At 34.9% G+C, this 26,906-nt stretch overlaps 1 pseudogene; it reads left to right on the forward strand.

Moving 5' to 3' along the window:
• Positions 1 to 534: 534 nt before the first annotated feature.
• The window catches only part of LOC132728943 (phosphonopyruvate decarboxylase-like), a 33,990-nt pseudogene continuing 7,618 nt past the window's right edge, over positions 535 to 26,906 (forward strand).

A 26,906-nucleotide genomic window follows, 5' to 3' on the forward strand; every position in this document is an offset into this window, starting at 1 on the left:
CTTATTTTAAGCCAAGTGCTACATGTAATGAATTACCATCCATGCTTGCACTTCAATTGTCTCTATTAATTTCAGTGTTTTAGCACGGATTTATATTACAATGTACATCCGTAGTTTTAGGTAGGGAATCACTGCCAATACTACAAAGTAGTTATCGTCTTAAACTAAAAATTCTGGAATTAATAAATAAATTTGATGAAAATTAATGAAAGCTAAATCGCTGAGTCTATGTTGGAATCGTAGGCACTAATTCTCGTTACTTGCCCGTCATTTTAATAGCTAAGATTATAGTCATTTGAAAATTCTTGCAATTGCTTTGACACTTTCATATTAGGCCCTAATTAGTCTAGCTTGGATACATACGCTAGTTAACACGATCAACATCTAATCAAATTATTAAATGAACTATGAACATACATGAACATACATGAACATACATGTAATTAGCCATATGCGTGCTTATCAGTACACAGGGGCGTGTTTATCAATACTGGAAACTGATTGGTCACTTCAGACAATAAATAAATATTTATTTCATTTTGGGTCGGAAACCAATTAGTGCGAAACGTATTGAAGATTCACTCGAGCAACCACATTTGTTTATACTTATTTACTTGTAGCAGTACTCCACTTTCAAAAGGAAACTATAATAGGTAACCGGTTTTATTCAACTCAAAATAAAAGTAATCATTTCATTAGTTTATTATGTTTTGTATTACGAGATGACGTTCCAATATTACATTTATGATCTATTTTCGCGATACACATTCTTTTTGTACGCGTTACACGGAACTCATTAAAATCACAGACACTTAGGGTGTGGAGCTCAAAATGCCTTTAAAATCCAGATAAAATGTATATTTGTCAATCCCAGCACATATGATCATATATATGCATAAAAAACTTAATATAATATTAACCGTTTTGAAAAAAGTTCATATTTCAACGTCTATAACTGTATAACTATAAGTCTATAATAATTAAATCTAGATTACACAAGATAAAAATGTTCGCCGGAAAAAATCCGAACACCAACCGTCAAAATCACCCATTTATTTTATTCCATTTCCAATATTTTCATATAATCCTTAGGTCCATCGGCACAGAAGATATTATTCAGTATTCTCCATTATGTTGGTCAATTTTAAACTTCAACGTCAGTATAAACAATGCGTCGAAATAAACATAAAGATTATCGCGTTTTACTCCATTTACAAAATCTTTCGACAAATTTGAATGTGGTTCCCCAGCTTTGCCATATACAAATACAAGGCGCTTTGAGTTATGGGAACCAACATATTACCCAATGGCTCTGCCTATAGCCGACCGGTCCTACTAAACTCTCATCTTCACAGCGCAGCGGTACCAGCACCATTCCCAAAGCAGGGGAAAAAACACTGATCTTTGCATGTTAATTATTCTAAGATGTTGATATCAGATAGATTTCCCAAGAAAGTTTAGTATTACACACGAAATGTTGACAGTTGACACTTATCCACAAATTGATAGATATGTATGACACTTCTAGTGCACCAAGCAATCTCTAGCACCTTGTCAATCACTTGTAGTCAGGATCAGTTCATTTAGAAGAGACAGTGTGAAATTAAATTTTGTCAACAAATTCTGATTTAAGGTCATTTTGTGCAATATTTTTATCAACCGAGTGTGGTGACGATTACTATTATTATAGATGATTATGTTTTTAATAAATGGAAAGTTACTTTTATTTTTTGGTCTAAACACTACCACATGTACATTGATCTCAGACTTCTGTGATATATATATTTTGACACCTGTGTCAATTGAGAGCCTTCAGTGACTTTTTGATTAACCAGTGAATGTCCCACACTGAAGATTCCTCAGTGATGGTTCTGGCTTCCAAAATTTTATAAGCCGCTTTTTTAACATTTTTTTCTTTTGTCTGATGCAGAATTGTCACAGTATAAAAATGTGTATGCTGAATACCTCACGCTACCACAGTGATATGGGCATGCTTTACTGTATCATAATATTTACAAGTTATAAATATTGGTATACTAGGTGATATGCTGCTATTTTAATTTTAAGAGTAATTTAACAATTTTTGCCGGGCTACTATTTAAATGCTATAAACAAACATGTTCTGTCTTTTGTTGTATTTGTCTGTAAGATTACATGTTTGTTTATATATATAGCATTTTAATAGTAGTCCGTCAAAATCGGCATAAAAACCAAACATGCAAACAAACACACAGTTGAGGATTCAAAAACATATAAATTATAATTTATTATACATGAATTTAAAACATAAATACACCGCATGACTATAAAACATACATTTAGTGATACAAAACATTGGCCATATGTTCAAATGAAAGTTAATGCAAGGTAACAGTGTCCTCCCATAGTAAAGTGTGAACAGATTCCTATAGTATTTTTATGATTTTGTACATAGGAAGAGTGTGTTTGAAACTGTGTATTGATATTGTATCGGATGATGAACATCGATGTTGTATCGATTTTGCTATATTCAATGACAGCCCTATTTCTCATTGAATCAAATTCAATATTTTATTCTAAGAAAAAACAAGAAAGAAAACAAACTAACAAAAACAATCAGTTTAATTTGTATGGTATAAATAATGCAAAATGCTATTTTACAGATTTTACCCCTTATATTTTTCAGAATTTGCATTTTACCCCTCACTCTAGATTTTGAGGGGTAAAAACCCCTTGGCCAAAAAATTGTCTGGAGCTCTGTATGGGCAAGTAAAGATAAGCTGAGGACAAGTAAAAATTCCTGCCCAACTTGCCTGTGGACAAGTGACAAAAATTCATATTTCCACACCCCTGATATATAACGTCCAGTAACAGTATTAAACTCATATATGAAATGTATACAAGTAAACATGACAGAGTTGTCTCCCATATCATAACACATATAACACCCACGAGGCCCGAGCAGTCCGTAGATCATTAGTCTAACATGTTAACATGACTTACACTGCTTTGAATTTGAGTTATTTTGAAGTTTAAATAAAATATAAAAAATTGTACAGGTAACAGTATTGAGTCTGGTCAGAGGGTATGGATATGCAGGCTAACCTTGCTCTACACATGGAAAATGCTCATCACTCTCAGTTCCAACATGTTTACAGTAATTTTTTCCCCTGTATTTTACAGCCGAATAAAGGCTGTTTCCCCTAGCTCAAAATAGGTATATTTTCCCCTAAAAAAGCTAATATTTTCCCCTGAAATGCCCTGTGGACTTCTTCACCAAAACCATAACTTAACAGCATCTGACTTAAATCTAAATATTTTTAGAGGCCTCTGCTATGCACCATGCATGTTAAATTGAATTGAAATTGAAAATTTTATAAAATGTGCGGGTAAATTTTATTCTCATTTGTTGGAATTTGATTTTCCCTTTTCTGATTTATCGTGCTATATTTTCCCCTTCAGAAAGCCACAGGTTGCTTTGAAAATTGGTAAAAAAATCACTGGTTTAGGGTAAATGTTTTGATATTGATATCTGTTGATGGGGCATCAATGACTGACTGTGTGTTTAAAGTTGTCGACTTCAAACCACTTGCCCCTTGGCAAGTTGCTGATGTGGGTTTAAATTCTACCAGGGACTTTGGAATTTTTTAAAAGAGGAAAGTATCCAGCTAGCTTACAGAATATCAGAGGTTCTACTTGTGTGAAAGTTTTATGCCTGAAATAATGCACAAAAGGGCACCTGAGGTCTTCCTCAATCAGCTAAGCTGGAAAATTGCCATATGGCCTATACTGTCTAACTTAAATGTAACCCCCCCCCTTCCCCCCCTCAAAAAAAATTATATTTCTATCTCTTAACTTGGTTTCTTGAAAATAAATTAGTAACATCGTTAAAAAAAACAACAACAATGCACATGGTGTGCCTTATCTTATCAGTATGGAATATTGATTCTTGACAAGCCCATACAGTGTAGGTAGCTTATACAGTATACATGTATTTATCATCTAGCTTAAACTGGGAATGCATTTGATAACGAGTGAAAAAATTGAAATTTGAGAAGAAAAAAACATATGACCTATGCCTGTACTATAGACCCATGCCAACCTACAGTCTCACCAGACTCTGTTATTATGAGGGCCGGCAAAATCTGATTTTTACATAATTGTCTGTTTTTATCCAAAGCATTAAATTTTCTTAGCTTGTCCATATTATAATATTGTAAATTCTTAAAAAAATTTAATTGTATGTACAAACTATGGGACAAACTGTGTAATTCGGACAATTGATTTTGCTGCCCCTGGTTACCTGGGTTTTTTATAGCCATTAACCTCTTGAATCTGTGTTAAGTATTAAAAATGTCCTGCTTTGCAAGCACACACTTTCATTTGATAAAAGTCTTATATATCTGGTGTTTAGCCCTTAATCTGCTGTATTATGTAATTGGGATTTACCCTGCTTTGAAATTGGAACAGTTCATTTCAAGTTTCAGGGATTTCAGTATTTTAATGCACAAAAAAAAGAAGAGCTACCAACAGTATAAAACCTGGTCAGACTATACAAAAGTGCTGGCAGATGATCAACATTATCTGTTCCCTAGTATTTTTTTAGCTCACCTGTCACAAAGTGACAGGGTGAGCTTTTGTGATCGCTTTTCGTCCGGCGTCCGTCCATCCATCCGTAAACTTTTACTTTAAATGTTATCTCCTCATAAACCACAAAGCCAATTTCATCCAAACTTCACAGGAATGTTCCTTTGGTGGTCACCTTTAAAAATTGTTCAAAGAATTTAATTCCATGCAGAACTCTGGTTGCCATGGCAACCGAAAGAAAAAAACTTTAAATATCTTCTTGTAAAAAACCATAAGAGCTAGAGCTTAGATATTTGGCATGAAACATCTTCTAGTGAGTGTCTACCAAGTTTGTTCAAATAAAAGCCCTGGGGTCAAAATTGGCCCTGCCCCGGGGGGTCATTGATTTTCCCTATATGCATATAGTAAAAACTTAAAAAATCTTCTTTTAAAGAACCCAAAGAGCTAGAGCTAAGATATATAGCATGAAACATGTTCTAATGGGAGTCTACCAAGTTTGTTCAAATAAAAGCCCTGGGGTCAAAATTGGCCCCGCCCCGGGGGGTCATTGATTTTCCCTATATGCATATAGTAAAAACTTAAAAAATCTTCTTTTAAAGAACTCAAAGAGCTATGGCTAAGATATTGAGCATCAAAACATGTTCTAATGGGTGTCTACCAAGTTTGTTCAAATAAAAGCCCTGGGGTCAAAATTGGCCCCCCCCCAGGGGGTCATTGATTTTCCCTATATGCATATAGTAAAAACTTAAAAAATCTTCTTTTTAAAAGAACCAAGAGAGTTAGAGCTAAGATATTTAGCAAGAAACATGTTCTAATAAGTGTCTACCAAGTTTGTTCAAATAAAAGCCCTGGGGTCAAAATTGGCCTCTGCCCCAGGGGTCATTGATTTTCCCTATATGCATATAGTAAAAACTTACAAAATCTTCTTTTAAAGAACTCAAAGAGCTAGAGCTAAGATATTTAGCATGAAACATGTTCTTATGGGTGTCTACCAAGTTTGTTCAAATAAAAGCCCTGGGGTCAAAATTGGCACCGCCCCGGGGGTCATTGATTTTCCTTATATGTGTATAGCAAAAACTTAAAAAATCTTCTTTGAAAAAACCCAAATAGCTAGAGTTAAGATATTAAGCATGAAACATCTTTTAGTTATTGTCTACAAAGTTTGTTCAAATAAAATACCTGGGGTCAAAATTGGCCCCGCCCCGGGGGTCATTGATTTTCTTTATAATTATGTGTATAGCAAAAACTTAAAATCTTCTTTCAAAAAACCCAAATAGCTAGAGTTTAGATATTAAGCATGATACATCTTCTAGTAAGTGTCTACAAAGTTTGTTCAAATAAAAGCCCTGGGGTCAAAACTGGCCCGGCCCCAGGGGTGTCATTGTTTTTAACTATATGTGTATAGTAAAAACTTTAAAAAAAATCTTCTTTTAAAAAGCCCAATGATCAGCTAGAACTTAGATGTTTAGCATGAAACATCTTCTTATGGGTGTCTACCAAGTTTGTGCAAATAAAAGCCCTTGGGTTAAATTGGCCCTGCAACGTTGGGGGTGGGGGTTGGGGGGGCCTATATACAGGTGAGCGACCTCAGGGCCATCATGGCCCTCTTGTTAATATAATGTTTCTTGATTTATTAATGAACTATTCCACATTCAAAGCTGTATATTCTATTGCTGTAAGGATTAATAAACAATAGACTATATAAGGCAAGTCCATTCTTGAAATTTAATACCATCACGAGATTTAAACATAATATTATCTGTGCTTGAGATCTCATTGTAAACTTTTCTTCAACTTTTTCTCGTATATTGATTGTTTTGCAAATTAATGAAAGGCTGATAAAAAAAATATAGCTCAGTAAATTATCAATTGTTGCATGGAGAAGCTATAGATCAAATGATTTGTATGTATATTTTCATTTTGACAAAGTTTAAATGAACGGATAAATTGTTGAACTAAACATGACTGTGCCAAAATAAATTTAGAAAATATATTTTGATACTATGTGATTTCTTCTGAATTTCTACTAAAGTGATTGTTTAGGTATTTTTAGAAGGAAAAGTCATAAACCTTAATTAATTAAGTTGATATCAATTTGGTTTAAGATAAAAAGATAACAATTCAATGGATTTTTTTGTACTTGATTGCCTGGGCAGTAAAGGGTAAAGTCCTTCTAAATTTAATAGGAGTTTACCAGTTATTGCACTAAGGTGACAAATTATGTTAAAAAGCATGTATACTGACAATAGTAATATGCTTTGCTTATTTGGTTTCATAGCTACACATTAGTGCAGTAACGGGTTAACTATCATTGAAATTTTTAGGACTTAACCTGTTATTGCAATAAGGTGACGAAAGCTTAATAATATGTACATTGTTGATACCAGAGGAAAGTACGTTTGAAGCCTGGTTGTTAACTTATGGCGTCTACCTCTTAACCCAGGGTTTGTGGGTTTGAACCCTGATTGAGATAGATCCATGTGCTCTTGTAATGACACTAGTACTGGTTACCACTAGTTCCAGGAAATGGACACTTGAGTGATTCAAGTTTGTCTCAAACTATTATTATAAAGTAATAATTAATTAATATAAATATGCTATTTATAATAATAATAATAATATAATATGCTATTAATATGCTATTCGCTATCAGTTTCTCTACTTGTTATATGGTTTGTAAGCAAACAGCATGGATCCTGATCAGACTGCGCGGATGCGCAGGCTGGTCTGGATCCATGCTGGTCGCAAACGTATTATGTTGGTTTTGTCATGGTGCGGCTCATATGAAGTTAACCTGAAGAAGGGTATATACATGTAGTACCAGAAACCAGTAGTTATAATATATACACAAACCAACCTGGTGTTTTGATGTGTTGTTCCCCCCTCCCAATCTTTTTATTTATTGTTTATATGAAGTAAAATGTTAGACATAATCTGAATCTGTTCCTCTAATTGAACCAACTAGTACTGAGCAATAAGTAAAATTTCTGGCTCAAGGAAACAACGGCTTTTATCAACACGGTTAGCCATCCTAAGATTACTTAATAGTCTGATGCATGATGGTTATAACTACTGTGACTTATCCATGCCACCTGTATTTATTAACAATGTAATTAGCTTTTCGATTATAAATTGTAGCTTTACAAGTAAAGATTTATTTCACAAAGTAAATGATCTATCCAGCTGGGTTTCAAAAGGATAGTGGTTCTACTCAGGCACCTGGCCTGTTTTTAAAATAATGCTTGAAGGGGCATTAGAAAAGTTCAAAAGTCATGTTATGACTTAAAAGCAGCAGGTCTCCAGATTCATGCTAATTTTCATGAAAATTTTGTTAACGTATTAAAAAAGTAAAATATTGATAAGCGAACAAAGACAATAATTTTCACATGGCAGCACTAACAATTCATGTAAATAACCAAAAAGAGGTAAATATTCCTAAAATAAGCCTTACTGTGTTAGTAACACAGTAGAAATATGGTGAAAAATACTGCAAATTCGGCCATTAATCGCAAATAATGAAGAAATTATATCTTAATTTAAATGTTTTTACTTTTCTTAAAATCTCAGTACTTTTTTCTCAGTTTTCATTGTCTTGAAATATTTTGGCTCATCTGTTGTAACATTTTTGTCAATGTGACTTGAAACCAGACCAGTAACTGGTATTTTGGGAGAAAATTGTTATAAGTTTTTAAATTCTTAATCAGTTTTAATTGAGAATACATGTAATGAAAGTAAAACTTTTTCCAGTATATATGTTTATGAACTTGGTCTGTTGACACAAAAGTCTAACATGCCATGCTAAAAATTTAATTTTAAAGGAAGGCCTTAACAAAGATAAGTTTAAGGCTTGCCTTACTGTATGGAACACCTTGATTTTGTAGAATAGATTTTCACGTTGGCATTAAGTTTATAAACTGAGAAAGATAAAAAGACTGCAAGCTGTGCATACAATATGGCATCAATTGACATAGCGAAAACATTAGATTGACAACAGACAAAATAGATATACTTAAGTTTCAACCATGTGTTTACTAGTAAACAATATGATGGAAAATTCTGATTGATCACAGACCCTGAAATGGAAATTTTTTTATGGTTTTATATCATAAATATGATGCTCAAATGAAGATTTATCAATATTGTAAGTTTCAAAAAGCATTATTTGTAGAGATATATTATGGAATTTAATATTTCATGTAAATAAAGGGAGGTAATTAGAAATTTATTTTGGATACAGTCTAAGCAAGTTTTTTTCAATAAGAAATAAATTTATTAAGTTTAATGTTTAATAGTAATGTACATAAACATTTGCTGTACATATTTCACATATTTGTGGATGTTTAGAAATTGTTTTAGAAGAATAATTATATACATATATAAAACTTCACTAATAACTGTATGTTACATCCTTAATTAATTACAACATGCAGGATCTTTAATTAATGCAGAATATGAAAGAAAATGCTCATTTTACTAATTATCTACAGGGGGAAAAGATGACCTGTATGTACATATTATACAGTAATATTAACAGTGATAGCTAAAATTGAACAATATACTGCGGCAATATTAATAAAAAAGTTTCACATACATTTGCCTCAAGTTTGGGCGTTAACCCTTTTCCTCATATAGACGTGTTTTGACGGCTTTTTGCCCCCCCCCCCTTTTGAAGCCTCAAAATGCCCTATTTAGGCCCCAAACACTGTTCTTGTTTGAGAAATGTTGTTTAAAAAAAGTGATCACTTTTTTCCGTGCCGCCCCTTACTCCCACCCCCCACCATCCCCCATTAAGGTGATACATCCAGGGGTTGAAGGGTGTTTTGGGGTTTGTTGAAGGGTGGCAGAAGTTCCCCTCATTGCCAAGAAAATTTACACATTTGACAGGCTAAAAATGGCCTCAGGTCGATCTTAAGGTAACGTGTAACCAACGCCTGAAAAGCCGTTTACTCTATCTCAATCCATTTAGAAGTTGCAGCACTTTGAAAATTAGTTTTGATGGAAAAAACAATGCAAAATAGTGATTTTTGGCAATTTTGAGATGTTTCCCCGTTGCCAATGTTACAGGAAATTTAAGATTGAGCATGTCGTTACAGAGGCAATGGTCCAGTCAACATTTGTGCCAAGTTTCATCAGTATTGAAGCATTTTCATAATTTCATAGCAGTTTGAACTTGTAACAGGAGGCTTTTCAATGAAAAACGGCAATTTTTCACAATATGCTCATGAAGGAAAGAGTTAACCAATGTTACATTACTTTCTTTACATCAGAGGTAATAAAGACTTTAGAATATAGAATGTTAAATCTTTTAAAGGCGGGTTGGCAACGCCAGGTCTTACTGTATAATGATGCAGTCAAGCTTATGTTTAAATAAAGGCAGACAAGAATAGGGCAATAACCAAACAGTTTATTTAATATTGGCCACTAAATACAATGTAATGTGTTACTATTATTTAACATTTTTTTGATAGTTAACCTTTTATAATTACTTTTATGCCAAGTAGTTTGAGTGTCATATCATTATGTAAAATGTTAACATTATAAAAGTATTCATTGAACGTTTTTACAGATCTCTACAAACAGAAGATGACATCACTCAGCAGATTAATTTTGGCTCCTCAAAGCGTGTTACGTGGTTGCAGGAGGCTTGTACATCAAACCAGTGTTCTTGGAAGTCAAGATCCGCCCCATGTAAGTTTTTATCTCTTTTTTTTCTCTTTTTTACTCTCTGATCACTGAAGTTAGTAAATGCATGTCATTCATTGAATTAAACATGTAAGTTTTTATATGATAATTTATTATCTATTGTACACTGTAAGTTTTATTTTGGATCTTAATATGTTCACAAAACATAAATTTAAGGCTGATGGTTACTGTTTAGGATTTCAAATCACTTGCCTTCACTCCTGAAGGTTCAAATCCCATCAGGGAGTTTGGATCCTTTCATGTGATGAAGCTATCCAGCTAACTTACAGAATGTTACTGGTTCTACACTGGCTCATGTCTGAAATAATGCACAAATAAGCATTTGAGATCTGCATATTTCATATTTTCATTAAGCTGTATTGGCGGAGGAAGATCTCATTATAAATATAGACATAATTATGTTAATGAGCACATATATTTTTTGAAAGATTTACAAAAAATAACTGGTTAAAAATACATGCATTTTTACAGAGAAATTAGGCTAGTAAGTGAATTCAACAAGTGCAGATTTTATTTGTCTGGCATATTTGTCTGGCATAATATTTTGTTGTATCTGTTCCTTTGAGACCTGGGAGTACTGACTACATGTATTGAATAACCATGGTTATAAATTCACCTAGTTCATAAGTTTACTATTACAATGTATGTGTAACTAAGGTAATAGTGGTTCTGAAGTCTACTATTGCAAGATTTCAATTGGTTATTCACTCGTTAAAAAGTGGTGATTTTTTTTTTTTATCAATGGGATCCTAATTTCAAATATTACCTTCACCACCAGCATACTCTTGGCATTTCAGCATGCAAGTTTTGTGGACATGTTTTGAATAAAAATATAAGAAATTTTTTTCATTTATGAATTTACATGTATGTTTTGAAACAAAATCTAGAGGTTTAGCGATACCCTTGATTGTTAGAGTGATGACTTCTGCAGTTAACCAAATGATATCTAATTTATTTCTCCACCAACTAAAAAAGTTGTTTTTTGGGGGTTTTTTTAACATATATTTCCACTACCCGTAATATTTCCTTTTCATTAGCAAATCATAAGTTGTGTGTAATTGTACAATATTGCACAATGTCAGGGTTTTCATTATAAACTGATTCATATCATCAATCGAAATGCTGTTAAAATCAATTGTATTTTCAGCCTGTAGATTTAAATATGGCTAACGGAGAGAGTTTTCAAAAAAGCTTTACAAGCTTCCTACTCAATCCGTAAATTTTATTTTATGTAATTTATTATGTAAATGTGTGGATTATTAATAAAATATTGTTTAAACTAAATATGGCTAAATCGGTTGTTTTCTTTGGTACAACTGTTGCCACTGATAAAAATGAAGACCCAGAATTTATGGTGGAGATGCTTTGCAGATAATCACTTAAGCACACGGCCCTTGATGATATTGCAAGGTATCAAAACTCGTTCTGTGCAATATTGTATGATAAATAAATTAAAAAGGGGCGTCCGTGGCCGAGTGGTTAAGGTCGTTGACTTCAAACCACTTGCCTCTCATCGCTGTGGTTTCGAATCCAGACAGGGACTTTGGATTCTTTCATGTGAGGAAGCTATCCAGCTAGCTTATGGAACGTCGGTGGTTCTACTCAGGTTCCCGTTTGTGCCTGAAATAATGCACGGGCACCTGAGGTCTTCCTCCACCAGTAAAGCTGGAACGTCGCGATATGACCTATACTGTGTCGATGTGACGTAAAACCCCAAACAAACAAACAAATAAATTAAAACTCTACCTTTTATTACAGCCTGGGCCAGAGCAGGTAAGTTTTAATTAGCATGGAACCCAATTATTTACTGTAGACTTGGCACTGTTCTGCTATCAATATTTCAATCACATTTTAGTTCAGGGGATACATGATAGTACAGGATAAAGGAAGCTCAGTAGGTTTGAATCCTGTTTGAGACTATAAATTCTTACATTTGATGAAGCTGTCCAGCATGCTTTAGGAAGGTGTGTGCCCCTTCACGTCTAAAATAATGCACAGAGGAGCACCTGACGTCTTATGTTACCAACAACTGTCTATTTGATCTTGAATTTGTCGATTCAATTTAAACCATATTATTAGGTCAGAAATAAAAACCTAATCTACAGTAAATAATGTTTGTCGCTTCAAATTGATGTCCTTAGAATTTATATCGATTTATACCCCTTTGCTAGATGTTGGCATGGTTGTTAGATCTAAAAACAATTTCTATATAATTATTCACTTTGTTGTTGCTTTTTGCTAGAATTTTTGTGCAGCTTAAACACGCCCGGCAAACTGTCGCTCCACTTCAAAATTGTGGTGTACGGTAAAACGAGCGAACGGCATTTCCGAGATAGAGCGGAAGGCCGATTTAAACGGATAATTGCAAGTGTTGTTTATGTTTTTGTCTTGTTATTCATTTAAGTTGTATTTTTTCGAAAAACGGAAAATGTAGTTCTGTGTAGGAATGTTTTAGGCTTTCAATGATCTAAGCTGTTACAAAAACAAAATTATATTAAGCCCGGGAGAACTTTTCTCCCTGACGAAGTGAACGACGATTTGTGGAATATTGAACTTCATAACCATTAAAATGCCACACCCTTCGGATTTCTTTAAAAAATGTTTTTGGAAAATATCAACCCGTAATAAGAACTTGTCCTTCGTGCAAAATAAACTACTCATGGTGGATTTCTTAAATTTGATTATCGATTTTTTTCGAAAGTAGTGGAGCCAAAGGGCAAGAGATAGAGCGAAAGGTCGGTTGTTGGGCCCAAGGCGACATTTAGTTGTTGTAAAAAGCATAGTCTACAAATTTCTATAAATAAAATCTTTTAAAGTTAAAATAGACATACTAAAATGTGAAGCCGGAAAAATATGATAAGATATTAATTTATTTCTACTTTAACTAGGTCTTTCAATTATTAATAATTTTGGACCGTACACCGATTAAGCACTGCCTTTTTTTATTACGTTCCTTTTGTTCATAGATACTCTGAATAAACTTTTACACTCATTTTTTTCTTTCATTAACCAAGATTTTTACTGACAATATGCAGTGTTTGATTATAAAAGTGAACATTTCCATTTATACTTTGAGAGGAAAATGGTAAACTAAACAACAATGCTAAATAAGAAAGAAAGTATCTTGAAACATAACTGAAACTCTTATATAAACCCCCCCCCCCCTTCCTTGGGTCTCGTATCCCCTTCCCCTATGCCCCTTTACTTTGTGAGCCTGTTAAGCAGTCATTTATCTTTCTTCTTTGTTTTCCTTGTCGGTTTTGATGATTTCTTTTTATGTTTCATTTATAATAAGTGATTGACCTGTCCGTGCTCCGCATTGCGCTCTGTCCTGTTTTTGTTTGAGGGTCTCCTGGGCTCCTTGCCAAGTCTTTTTGCTGGGTCGTGTGGGGGTTGCATTCATTGACCGCCGCCTTTCCTTGTTGATCTAGAGCTACGGTAGAGCCCCGGTATATGCCGGCAGAGCCCCGGTAACTACAGGCAGAGCCCCGGAGGATAAAGGTAGAGCTACAGTTGATCCCGGTAGAGCCCCAGCAAAGCCCGGATCATTTCAAAAGAATAACGACAATTTGCGATGATTGCACTTGTTTGTATTAAAACGCTTCCCATTTCCCTTCTATCCAGTATGGCATAAGGATTTTTCAGAAAATCATCATGAATTACTATTCTGGAACAATAGATATTATATTAAATAAAAATTATGTATCAATGTTATCATTTTTGGGCGTTTTCAATCCACCGGGGTTCTACCGGGGCTCTGCCTGGATCGTCCTGGGCTCTGCCTGGATCGACCGGGGCTCTGCCTGGGTCAACCGGGGCTCTTCTGGCGTCATCCGGGAACGACCGGGGAAGCACCGGCATGAACCGTAGCTTCACCTGGGCTCTGCCTGGATGATCCGGAGCGCATCCTGGGTGGTTAGTTGGGAACTACCATAATGCTGTCGGGGTAAGTGTGACCGTAACAATAATTTCAACCCGGATCGTCCCGGATCATCCCGGTAACTTACCGGGATGGTCATGGGCTCTGCCGGGAGTAAGTGAGACCGCAGCTTAACTGTGTCAAAATCATGATTGACCTCGAATAAGTGGCACCCTGTTTTACGCCATATAATTCAATGATCGAGCGTCATCTAAATTTGGAACATAGATTATTGAATCTATACGGCAGCCATAGGTGACACCTTTGCGATTACATTTATTACGCTAAAGTCGTTGAAAGGATGTTGTCTTTAAAAGGTATATATATATATATCTCAGACTCAACACTTGATCATGTCTATTTTAACTTCTTTAGCTTTCTATATAAAAATTCATAGACTACGCTCCTCCTAATATGCTAAATTAATATCGCCTTGCGCTCAACATCGAACCGTTCGCTCTATCTCTTGCCCTTTTGCTCCACTACTTTCGAAAAATATCGATTTACAAATTTAAAAAAACCTTCAGGAGTAATTTATGTTGCACGAAGGACAAGTTCTTATTACGGGTTGATATTTTCCTAAAACATTTTTTTTAAAGAAATCCGAAGGGTATGGCATTTTAATGGTTGGGAAGTTCAATATTCTACAAATCGTCGTTCACTTCGTCAGGGAGAAAAGTTCTCCCGGGCTTAATATAATTTTGTTTTTGTAACAGCTTAGATCATTGAAAGCCTAAAACAATCCTACACGGAACTACATTTTCCGTTTTTCGAAAAAATACAACTTAAATGAATAACAAGACAAAAACATAAACAACACTTGCAATTATCCGTTTAAATCGGCCTTCCGCTCTATCTCGGAAATGCCGTTCGCTCGTTTTACCGTACACCACAATTTTGAAGTGGAGCGACAGTTTGCCGGGCGTGTTAAACCAAATCCTTTTCTGTTTTTAAAATTTTCTTGATATTTCATCTCTTTATGAAATTGAATTCTGGCTTTTATGTTACACAGGCAAAATTGCTTGCTCGGACAGCAAGTTGCTTTTATACGCAAGTCTTCTAAAAAAATATTATATAGGCTACCTTACTATAACACCATATTTTAGAATTGAGCTTTGGACTTGAATGACAAATTCTTTACATTTGATGGTTTAAATTTGGAGACTGGTCTTGTCAGAAACACAGGTTTCACTGTAAATTATGTAAATTCAACTTTAAGTGTTCTGCAGTCATTGTAAATTAAAAAGTGTATGAAAGTAACAAGGTGATGGTAATAAAAGTTTGTAAGTATACCATTAAAAAAAACATATAAAATCATGCTCTGTTTTTAGGGGTGGCAGGGGGGTGGGGGATAGGGACAGGGGGGGGGTGGTCAGTGACGAAACTCAGAAGTAATGTCTTAAAATACATTGCTGTTACTTTGTATATATTGAGAAAATAGAGGAACTGATTTTATAAACAATGTGTTATTTTGTTATGGCCTATGCATCAGTTATGATTTTGTCATAAAATTATACATATCCCATGTTATAGGTATATGGGTTTCATATAAAGTTAGATTTTGCTGATGAAGGCGTTTTGATCAAGATTTTGAAACACTTGGTTGACTCAGATTATTTGATGACACATATTTTTTTTTTACGAGGGCTGTCAATAGCTAGGAGATGTTTCATGCATCGGGTGTAAAACTTTTTAGCTGCTTAAACATCAATATAGGGCTTGGTCAGGTTATACATGTATGTTTTAATTTATAATATACATGTATCACAAACTAAGTAAACAAGGAAGTGATGTAGAACATTATATGCCTATTAGTTATAAAGTCAATATTGTACTGTATGTTTGTATGCATTCACGTTTTGTTTTAATATTGTGTGCTTTTCTCTCTTTTTTCCGCAACTTTAAGTATAGGTTAGGTTTTGTTCAGTTAGCATTGATGAAATTAAATCTGTCTTGCGCAACTAATATTACGACATTGTGACAGATTTAATTAAATGAATGCTGACTTAACAAAAACTTAACTGCTTAATATTTAGTGATTGAAATTATGTTTTAAGTCTTTACACAGTGCAGATACAAATGTATGAGGATATGATGCGCTAATTTTATTAATGGAATAACATGAAATGGCGAGTTGGTGCAAATAAAATGAATAGAATGTATCATAGAATTTGAAATAAAGAAACCAATTCATTACACAAAATATAATTTCAACCACAAAATTTAATTTGATTATTTTTGGACAGTTAAGAAATGAACAGCCATTTCACCGAAAAGGGTACAGTTTCCTTAAATGCATGTTGCTTATCAAATCTTTGGACATTTTTCCTCCTATAATTAAGAGTCCCTCTTAAATGCAAAAGAACTTTGAAAGGGTTTTCCAATCCTGGTGTTACCTTGTATTCATTTAGTATATAATAAATAAAATTTTGAGCCGTGTCACGACAAAACCAACATAATAGGGTTTGTGACCAGCAATGATCCAGACTAGCCTGTGCATCCGCGCAGTCTGATCAGGATCATTGCTGTTCGCTATCAGTTTCTTTACTTGTTATAGGGTCTGTAAGCGAACAGCATGGATCCTGATCAGACTGCGCAGATGCGCAGGCTGGTCAGGATCCATACTGGTCGCAAACCCATTATGTTGGTTTTGTCGTGACATGGCTCATTAATGTTTTGAGTGGTAAATAATCAGTTTTATGTTAGGAATAGAAAATAACAAAAATATGCAGGGTCAATGATTAGACTGAAATTTCGTAAGCTTAAATTCACATCTCTTGTAGTTGATTGGTCAAAAACCAGCACAGAATGTACACTGACCAATGAAAACCTGAGATTTATGACAGAGTGTAGACTCAGGTTTTATAACCTCAAGGCCAGTTGTCATACAACTTTCCCATATATCAGATTAATTATTACAATTGTATAAACCCTCCTCTTTATGTACATGTATATAGCCTTATAAACAGTTCAAGCAGATGAATGGTTAACATGTCACACTACAAGTAATCTAAGAATTGAGCGGGGGCGGTAACCTAGTGGCAAAGGTGTCTGCCTCTCATTCTAGAGATCATGGGTTCAAGCCCTAATCAGGTCACAACAATGTTTCTTCATATGACACCAGTACTGGTTGATTCCTGGAAGCAGACTCGAAAGTAATTAATATATAATATAAAGTTGCAAGAAATTGTTTTGCAATTGAGCTTAAAATAATACGTTTAAACCAATTAGGATTGTTTGCCTTACTGGGTCCAAACCCAGTCATGGACAAGTGATTGTTTACTTGATAAACTTTACTTAAAAAGTATTGGTCACAAGGTTATAAAACCTTCTTTTTTATATGCCCAAAAGAATTTCGGGCATATTATGTTATACCCCATGGCATCCATCCGTCTGTCCGAGCAAACATTTTGGGTTTAGGGGCTATATAACAGTAAAGAAAACAAAAGAGAATAATGGGTTCATTCTGTGATCAAAGGGTTTATGGGCTAGTAGCCCTTAAGAAAACAAAGAAAATAACAAAGAAAATAGCCCCTAAACCCAAAATGTTGGAACGTCCAACCGTTAGCAATTTGGTTTCCGGAGCACAACTTAAGTTCCATTTGGCCCACAATATTCAAACTTCAGAGGATGATTGTCCATATTAGGTAGAAGACCCCTATTGATTTTGGGGTCACAAGGTCAAAGGTCAAGGTCACTATGACCTTAAAACTGATAACAGTTTCCGGAGCATAACTTAAGTCCCATTTGGCCCACAGTATTCAAACTTCATAGGATGATTGTCTATATTGGGTAGAAGACCCCTATTAATTTTGGGGTCACAAGGTCAAAGGTCAAGGTCACTATGACCTTAAAACTGAAAACAGTTTCCGGAGCATAACTTAAGTCCCATTCGACCCACAGTGTTCAAACTTCACTAAGGTTGATTGTCCATATTGGGTAGAAGACCCCTATTAATTTTGGGGTCACAAGGTCAAAGGTTAAGGTCACTTTTACTTTAAAACGGAAAACAGTTTCCGGAGCATTACTTAAGTTCCATGTGGCCCATAGTGTTCAAACTTCATAGGATGATTGTCTATATTGGGTAAAAGACCCTTATTGATTTTGGGGTCACAAGGTCAAAGGTCAAGGTCACTATTACTTTGGAATTGAAAACAGTTTATTGGGTATAACTTAAGTTCAATTGGGCCCACAATAATCAAACTTCATTGGATGATTGTCCATATTGGGTAGAAGACCCTTATTGATTTTGGGGTCTTAAGGTCAAAGGTCTAGGTCACTATTACCTTAAAACTGAAAACAGTTTTCGGAACATAACTTAAGTTTCATTTGGCCCACAGTGTTCAAACTTCATAGGATTATTGTCCATATTTGGTAGAAGACCCCTAGTGATTTTTAGGGTCACAAGATCAAAGGTCATGGTCACTATTACTTTAAAACTGAAAACAGTTTCCCGAGCATAATTTAAGTTCCATTTTGCCCACAATATTCAAACTTCATAGGATGATTGTCCATATTAGGGTAGAAGACCCTTATTATACCCCCAAAAACGAAGTTTGGGGGGTATATAGGAGTCACCTGGTGGTCGGTCGGTCGGTCGGTCGGTTGGTCGGTCGGCGTCGGTCGGTCGGTCGGTCGGTCGTCCAGACGTCCGTTTGCATTTTCCTTGTCCGGAGCATAACTTGAAAAAACTAATGGTTGGAATTCAATATAACTACATACAATGGTCAAGCACATTGAGAGGAAGTGCAGTGCACAAGAACCATAACTCTATCTTGACTAATTACACAGAGTTATTGCCCTTTGTTACTTTTCCTTGTCCGGGGCATAACTTGAAAACTACTGGTTGGAATTCAAAACAACTTCATACAATTGTCAAACACAATAAGGGGAAGTGCAGTGCACAAGAACCATAACTCTATCTAAAGTAATTACAGAGTTATTGCCCTTTGTTGCTTTTCCATTGCTGTTTTTTTTTGTCCGTTGCATTTTCCTTGTCCGGAGCATAACTTGAAGACTAATGGTTGGAATTCAATATAACTACATACAATGGTCAAGCACATTGAGAGGAAGTGCAGTGCGTAAGAAACATAACTCTATCTTGACTAATTACAGAGTTATTGCCCTTTGTTACTTTTCCTTGTCCGTGGCATAACTTGAAAACTACTGGTTGGAATTCAAAACAACTTCATACAATTGTCAAACACAATAAGGGGAAGTGCAGTGCACAAGAACCATAACTCTATCTAAAGTAATTACAGAGTTATTGCCCTTTGTTGCTTTTCCATTGCCTTCTTTTTTTTTGTCCGGACCATAACTTGAAGACTAATGGTTGGAATTCAATATAACTACATACAATGGTCAAGCACATTGAGAGGAAGTGCAGTGCATACGAACCATAACTCTATCTAAAGTAATTACAGAGTTATTGCCCTTTATTACTTTTCCATGGCTTTCTTTTGTCCGGACCATAACTTGAATACTAATTGTTGCAATTCATTATAACTTCATACAATGGTCCAGCACATTGAGAGGAAGTGCAGTGCACAAGAACCATAACTCCATTTTGACTTATTACAGAGTTACTGCCCTTTGTTTCTTTTCCTTGTCCAGAGCATGACTTTAAAACTACTGGTTGGAATTCAAAACAACTTCATACAATGGCCAAGCACAATAAGGGGAAGTGCAGTGCACAAGAACCATAACTCCATCTTGACTAATTACAGAGTTATTGCCCTTTGTTACTTTTCCATTGCTTTCTTTTGTCCGGACCATAACTTGAAGACTTATTGTTGGAATTCATTATAACTTCATACAATGGTCAAGCACATTGAGAGGAAGTGCAGTGCATAAGAACCATAACTCCATCTTGACTAATTACAAAGTTACTGCCCTTTGTTACTTTTCCTTGTCTAGAGCATGACTTGAAAACTACTGGTTGGAATTCAAAACAACTTCATACAATTGTCAAGCACAATAAGGGGAAGTGCAGTGCACAAGAACCATAACTCCATCTTGACTAATTACAGAGTTATTGCCCTTTGTTACTTTTCCTTGTCCAGAGCATAACTTGAAAACTACTGTTTGGAATTCAGTACAACTTCATACAGTTGTCAAGGACAATAAAAGGAAGTGCAGTGCACAAGAGCCATAACTCCATTTTGACAAAATACAGAGTTACTGCCCTTTGATACTTTTCCTTGTCCGGAGCATAACTTAAAACATACTGGTTGGAATTCAAAACAACTTCATACAATGGTCAAGCACAATAAGAGGAAGTGCAGTGCACAAGAACTATAACTCTATCTTCAGTATTTATAGAGTTATTGCCCTTTGTTCTTTTTCTTTGTCTTTCTGGACTTATTACAGAGTAATGCAATTAAACTTCATCAATGGCCAACCACATTGAAAGGAAATGCATCATACATGAACCACAATTATCTTTAATTGCCCACAACCATAACTCTATGTTTCAATTCTATTACAAGGTATTCTGTTACTAGTAACATCCTCATTTCCGAAGCAGACTTGTGGGGGTATTAATCACATTTAGTGATAGTTCTAGTTGATTTTGGGGTCTTAAGGTCAAAGGTCAAGGTCACTATTACCTTTAAACTGAAAACAGATTCTGGGGCATAACTTAAGTTCCATTTGGACCACGATATTCAAACTTCATAGGAGGATTGTCTATAATAATAATAATAATAATAATAAAGGCTTTATTTAACGAGGCTACATATTCGCCAAAACAATCTTCCATATGTACCTCAACATATTTACAACATATTTACATCAAATAATTATACAAAAGACAATGTAATATTATAAAAAATGGTATTAACTAGTTTATAAATGCAATACAAACTAAACAATAAATATTAACCATTAACAATGAAAACTGCAGTTAAACATAATTATACAAACATAATACTATGGTACTGGTTTTAACCAGAGTACTTCCACTTTACGTAAGCTTTTTTGAATTTTTCAGTACTTTCAGACTGACGTACATAGAGTGGTATATTATTCCAGATTTTTAGTTCCAGAATAAGAAAGTGAATTTACGGTAAAACTCAAGATTAGGTTTAGGGACAATGTAGATTAAGATTGTTTGTTGATCTAAGATTCTGTTATGTAAAGTTGAGATAAAATGAAATTTTTCTTTCATGTAGCATGGTGAGTTTTCTTCATGTAATGATTTTGTATATCAGGATTGCTTTTTGTACTCAACCCTGTCATTAAATTTCATCCATCTTAATTCTTTGAAAAAGAGGTTCAGATGGTGCATCTGCAGCTTTATCTAGGATAATGCGAGCTGCTCGTTTTTGAAATTTTAGTATTCTCTCAAGAAGTTCTTTTTGAGCAATTTCCCCAAATTGAACAGCAATAGTCTATATGAGGTAAAATATAGGCATTATAGAAAAGTTTCCTGGCATGTAAATTGAGATATTGTTTTAACCTTAAAAGAAGATAGAGATTACTATTGCATTTCTTTATTGTTTGTTTCTACTTGAAGTTTCCACGTTAGGCAATTGTCAACTTTTACTCCAAGAAGCTTTTCAGATTCAGTGAACTCTATATTATTGTTAAAATAATTGAAGTGGTGTACTTGTTGATGCATGAATGTAATGTTTGGTCTTTTTTGAGGCTGATATATACATAGCTTTAGTTTTGTCTGTTATTAGGTATCATAGCACTGTGAGTGCACCATTCTTGAATAGAGTGTAGGTCTTTTTGAAGTTTTACATTTAAAGTTTTCAGTGGAACGTCCTGTAGCACTTATTGTAGCATCATCTGCAAACATATCCATTTCTGAGTGTTCAAGATGTAAAGGTAAATCATTTATATATAGATCAAGAATAAAATGGGCCCTAAGACAGATCCTTGAGGGACTCCAGCTGATACACCCAAAGACTCAGATGTGGTGCCTAGACACAGATACCTTCTGAGATCTTTCTGTTAGGTATGATTGGATCCACTGTAATGTATGATCTGAGATGTTATAACAACTAAGTTTTTCAATGAGTAGTGTATGGTTAACTAGATCAAATGCTTTTGTTAGGTCAAGAAATATGGTTCCTACAAGATTGTTGTTATTGATTTGATCAATCCAGTTGTCTACTATGGATGTTAGACCAGTTTCACAAGAGTGACTTGTTCTAAACCCAGATTGTTTTTGATGAAAAAGGTTATTGTCTTCAAGAAATTGTTTGAGACTATCAGATACATGCTTTTCAATGATTTTTGATAAAACAGGTAAAACAGAGATTGGTCTATAGTTATTTTTATCAAATTTAGACCCTTTTTTAGCTCACCTGTCACAAAGTGACAGGGTGAGCTTTTGTGATCGCTTTTCGTCCGGCGTCCGTCCGTCGTGCGTCGTCCGTCCGTAAACTTTTGCTTTAAAGGACATCTCCTCATAAACCACTGAGCCAATTTCATCCAAACTTCACAGGAATGTTCCTTTGGTGGTCACCTTTAAAAATTGTTCAAAGAATTTAATTCCATGCAGAACTCTGGTTGCCATGGCAACCGAAAGAAAAATCTTTAAATATCTTCTTTTAAACAACCCTAAGAGCGTAGAGCTTAGAATATTTGGCATGAAAACATCTTCTACGTGAGTGTCTACCAAGTTTGTTCAAATAAAAAACCCTGGGGTCAAAATTGGCCCCGCCCCAGGGGGTCATTGATTTTTCCCTATATGCATATAGTAAAAAACTTAAAAAATCTTCTTTTAAAGAACCCAAAGAGCTAGAGCTAAGATATTTGGCCCATGAAAACATCTTCTGTGAAAGTGTCTACCAAGTTTGTTCAAATAAAAGCCCTGGGGTCAAAATTGGCCCCGCCCCGGGGGGTCATTGATTTTTTCCCTATATGCATATAGTAAAAACTTAAAAAATCTTTTTTAAAGAACCGTAAGAGCTAGAGCTTAGATATTTGGCATGAAACATCTTCTAGTGAATGTCTACCAAGTTTGTTCAAATAAAAGCCCTTGGGTCAAAATTGGCCCCGCCCCAGGGGGTCATTGATTTTCCCTATATGCATATAGTAAAAACTTAAAAAATCTTCTTTTAAAGAACCCAAAGAGCTAGAGCTAAGATATTTGGCATGTAACATCTTCTAGTGAGTGTCTACCAAGTTTGTTCAAATAAAAGCCCTGGGGTTAAAATTGGCTCCGCCCCGGGGGGTCATTGATTTTTCCCTATATGCATATAGTAAAAACTTAAAAATCTTCTTTTAAAGAACCGTAAGAGCTAGAGCTTAGATATTTGGCATGAAAGCATCTTCTAATGAGTGTCTCCTACCAAGTTTGTTTCAAATAAAAAGCCCCTGGGGTCAAAATTGGCCCCACCCCAGGGGGTCATTGATTTTCCTTATATGCATATAGTAAAAACTTAAAAAATCTTCTTTTAAAGAACCCAAAGAGCTAGAGCTAAGATATTTAGCATGAAACATCTTCTAATGAGTGTCTACCAAGTTTGTTCAAATAAAAGCCCTGGGGTCAAAATTGGCCCTGCCCCAGGGGGTCATAGATTTTCCCTATATGCATATAGTAAAAACTTAAAAAATCTTCTTTTAAAGAACCCAAAGAGCTAGAGCTAAGATATTTAGCATGAAACATCTTCTAGTGAGTGTCTACCAAGTTTGTTCAAATAAAAGCCGTGGGGTCAAAATTGGCCCTGCCCCGGGGGGTCATTGATTTTCCCTATATGCATATTATAGTAAAAACTTAAAAAATCTTCTTTTAAAGAACCCAAAGAGCTAGAGCTAAGATATTTGGCATGAAACATCTTCTAGTGAATGTTTACCAAGTTTGTTCAAATAAAAGCCCTTGGGTCAAAATTGGCCCCGCCCCAGGGGGTCATTGATTTTCCCTATATGCATATAGTAAAAACTTAAAAAATCTTCTTTTAAAGAACCCAAAGAGCTAGAGCTAAGATATTTAGCATGAAACATCTTCTAATGAGTGTCTACCAAGTTTGTTCAAATAAAAGCCCCTGGGGTCAAAATTGGCCCCGCCCCAGGGGGGTCATTGATTTTCCCTATATGCATATAGTAAAAACTTAAAAAATCTTCTTTTAAAAAAAACTCAAAGAGCTAGAGCTAAGATTTTTTAGCATGAAACATGTTCTAATGGGTGTCTACCAAGTATTGTCAAAAAAAAAGCCCTGGGGTCAAAACTGGCCGCCGCCCCGGGGGGTCATTGATTTTCCTTATATGTGTATAGCAAAACTGAAAATCTTTTTTTAAAAAACCCAATGAGCTAGAACTTAGATGTTTAGCAGCGTTTAGCATGAAACATCTTCTTATGGGTGTCTACTACAAAGTCTGTTCAAATAAACAAATAAAAACCCTTGGGTAAAAAAATTGGCCGGGGGGGGGGGGGGGGGGGGGGGGGGGTGGGGGGGGGGGGGGGGGGGGGGGGGGGGGGGGGGGGGGGGGGGGGGGGGGGGGGGGGAGGGGCTATATAGCCAGGTTGAAGCGACTCAGGGCCATCATGGCCCCCTCTTGTTGTAGATTTGGAATTAAACTTTAGCCATTTTAAATGCGGTAAGAAAATTTACCTGTATCAATACTTATGTTTAATTATTTTAACCAGATGGCTTGAGATAACATGGCAGCCTTAGTTTTAAGAAACGAGCACCCTATTTTGGTACTCAAATAAGGCCAGTTGCTTTGCTTACAAGTCTAAGAGTTTCAAGCAACGTTCCTCACAAATTTTTTTTCAGAATTGGAGGAAATTCGAAACAATTGGTCATTTTGAAAACAATTTGAATTATGATTCTTAGTCCTAATTTTTTATGATTCCCGGATAAGTTTTTTGAACAAATTAAGGTGCCCTTTTTAAAAAATACCTGGAACGAATTCATTTAAATTTTGTTCCTTTTCAGGCAGGATCATGATTGGGTTCTCTCCCATTTTCCCATCGTTAATGAATTTTGAGTTTGGAGTATATATAGTATTTTTCCCTGATGGTGTTTTTTAAATTTTGCACACATTTTCTTTGTATCTTTTTTATTTTCATTGTACTGTTTGAAAAAATTTTTTTAGCTTCTGGCAGTAAGTTTTTGACTTTTGAACGAAGTATTTTTTAATAATCATATTTTAGACGGCCCTGTTTTCTTTATCTCTCTTTCTTTAAAATTGTTTCGGCTATTTTCATTGAGTGAAAAAACCAGTCTGGCTGATTTAACATATTTAACTCGCCTTGTTATGTGTGGTTGCATGTTTGGTTTAGGACTGATGTTAAGGTATTAATAAAATAGTCTAATGCATCATCAGGATCTGTAAATTTTATGTCAAGTACTGACCAAGGTTGATTTTGTAATTAAAATGAGATATTATTTTCATTAAAAGTTTTCAATATTTCTATTTTAAGTTATTACAGAATGTACAGGTCCATGTTTAGGCTTATTTCCTAGACTTGCGCACAAAACAGACTGGGTAGTGATCACTAAGTGTAAGGAACCGGTACATGTTATGTTATGTATATTCTCAGGAACATTTGAATAGATATGATCAATTATAGTAGATGTAGTGGAAGTAACTCCTGGTTGGTGTTTTAAACAAGTTGTTGGAGATTACAATGTATCTGTAACATGATTCCATGTGTTATTAATTGCTGCCTTGAATTGACATAATTATAGTTAAAGTCTCCAAAAATAGAAATTAATTTTCACTTTGACCTTCTAGAAAAAAATCTTTTCAAGTATTTCTTCAATATCTGTATTCCCAAGCTAGGGAAAGGTGATGGGGAGGTCTAACATAAATATAATCCAACAAGGAAAAGATTTTTGAATTTTCACATTTAAACCTGCAATCCATATTGCTTCTATTGTTTGTCTATTCAATCGCTGTCCTGTGGATAGCAAGGGTTTAACAAACTTGTTTTGTTAATATAATATAACCCACCTCCATTCGAACCTCTATCACAACGGAATAACTGATAATTTATCTAAAAACATATTCACTGTCAGAATAATTTCATTAAAGAAATTGTTTCCACATAGGCCAATAAAATCTAGTTCTTTTACATTATCAATTGTATGCCTAAATTCATCAAATTTGTTGTTAAGATGGCAAATATTTAGATGCATAAAGTTTAAACCCGACTTATCAAATAGATCACTATATTGGGTAGAAGACCCCTATTGATTACATATGCTTCATCTTTTAATACTAAAAAAATAAATCACTTTCGGGCATATAATGCTCCGCCTAGCGGTGCTCTTGTTGATATCAGTCTTACATCTCAAAATTTCATTGGTCAGTGCACAGTCATTCCCTGCAAATTTCTAACCAATCAAATACCTGAGATCTGAGTTTGAGCCTGGAAAAGTTTCTTTATCATCTCAGACCCTGGTTGGTTCCCAATCTGACTAAAGTTCAGATCTACTTATTTCTTACATGTAGATCTGATTACCACCATATATGTTTCGCCTTCATTGTGATTCGGATTTCCGATAAAGCTATTTTTAGCCATGCAATCAAACAAGATTTTACAGATAGGCATTAGAAGATTAAGTATCAAATTAACGTTGTCCGTGGAAGTAAAACAAATTGTTGATTTTTGATAGAAAAAAATTATTGGAAGTAATTTGAAACAAGTAAAATGAAAATAGAGATCTAATAGATGTTAGTTTTAATGGGCAAGATTGTTTTGCCACTTTACCTGCAGGGTATATAAACAACACCTTGTTTGTTTACTCAAAATCGT

Source organism: Ruditapes philippinarum, unplaced genomic scaffold, assembly GCF_026571515.1.
Source record: "Ruditapes philippinarum isolate M1 unplaced genomic scaffold, ASM2657151v2 ctg3641_1_1_1_1, whole genome shotgun sequence".
NCBI classification, from domain to species: domain Eukaryota; kingdom Metazoa; phylum Mollusca; class Bivalvia; order Venerida; family Veneridae; genus Ruditapes; species Ruditapes philippinarum.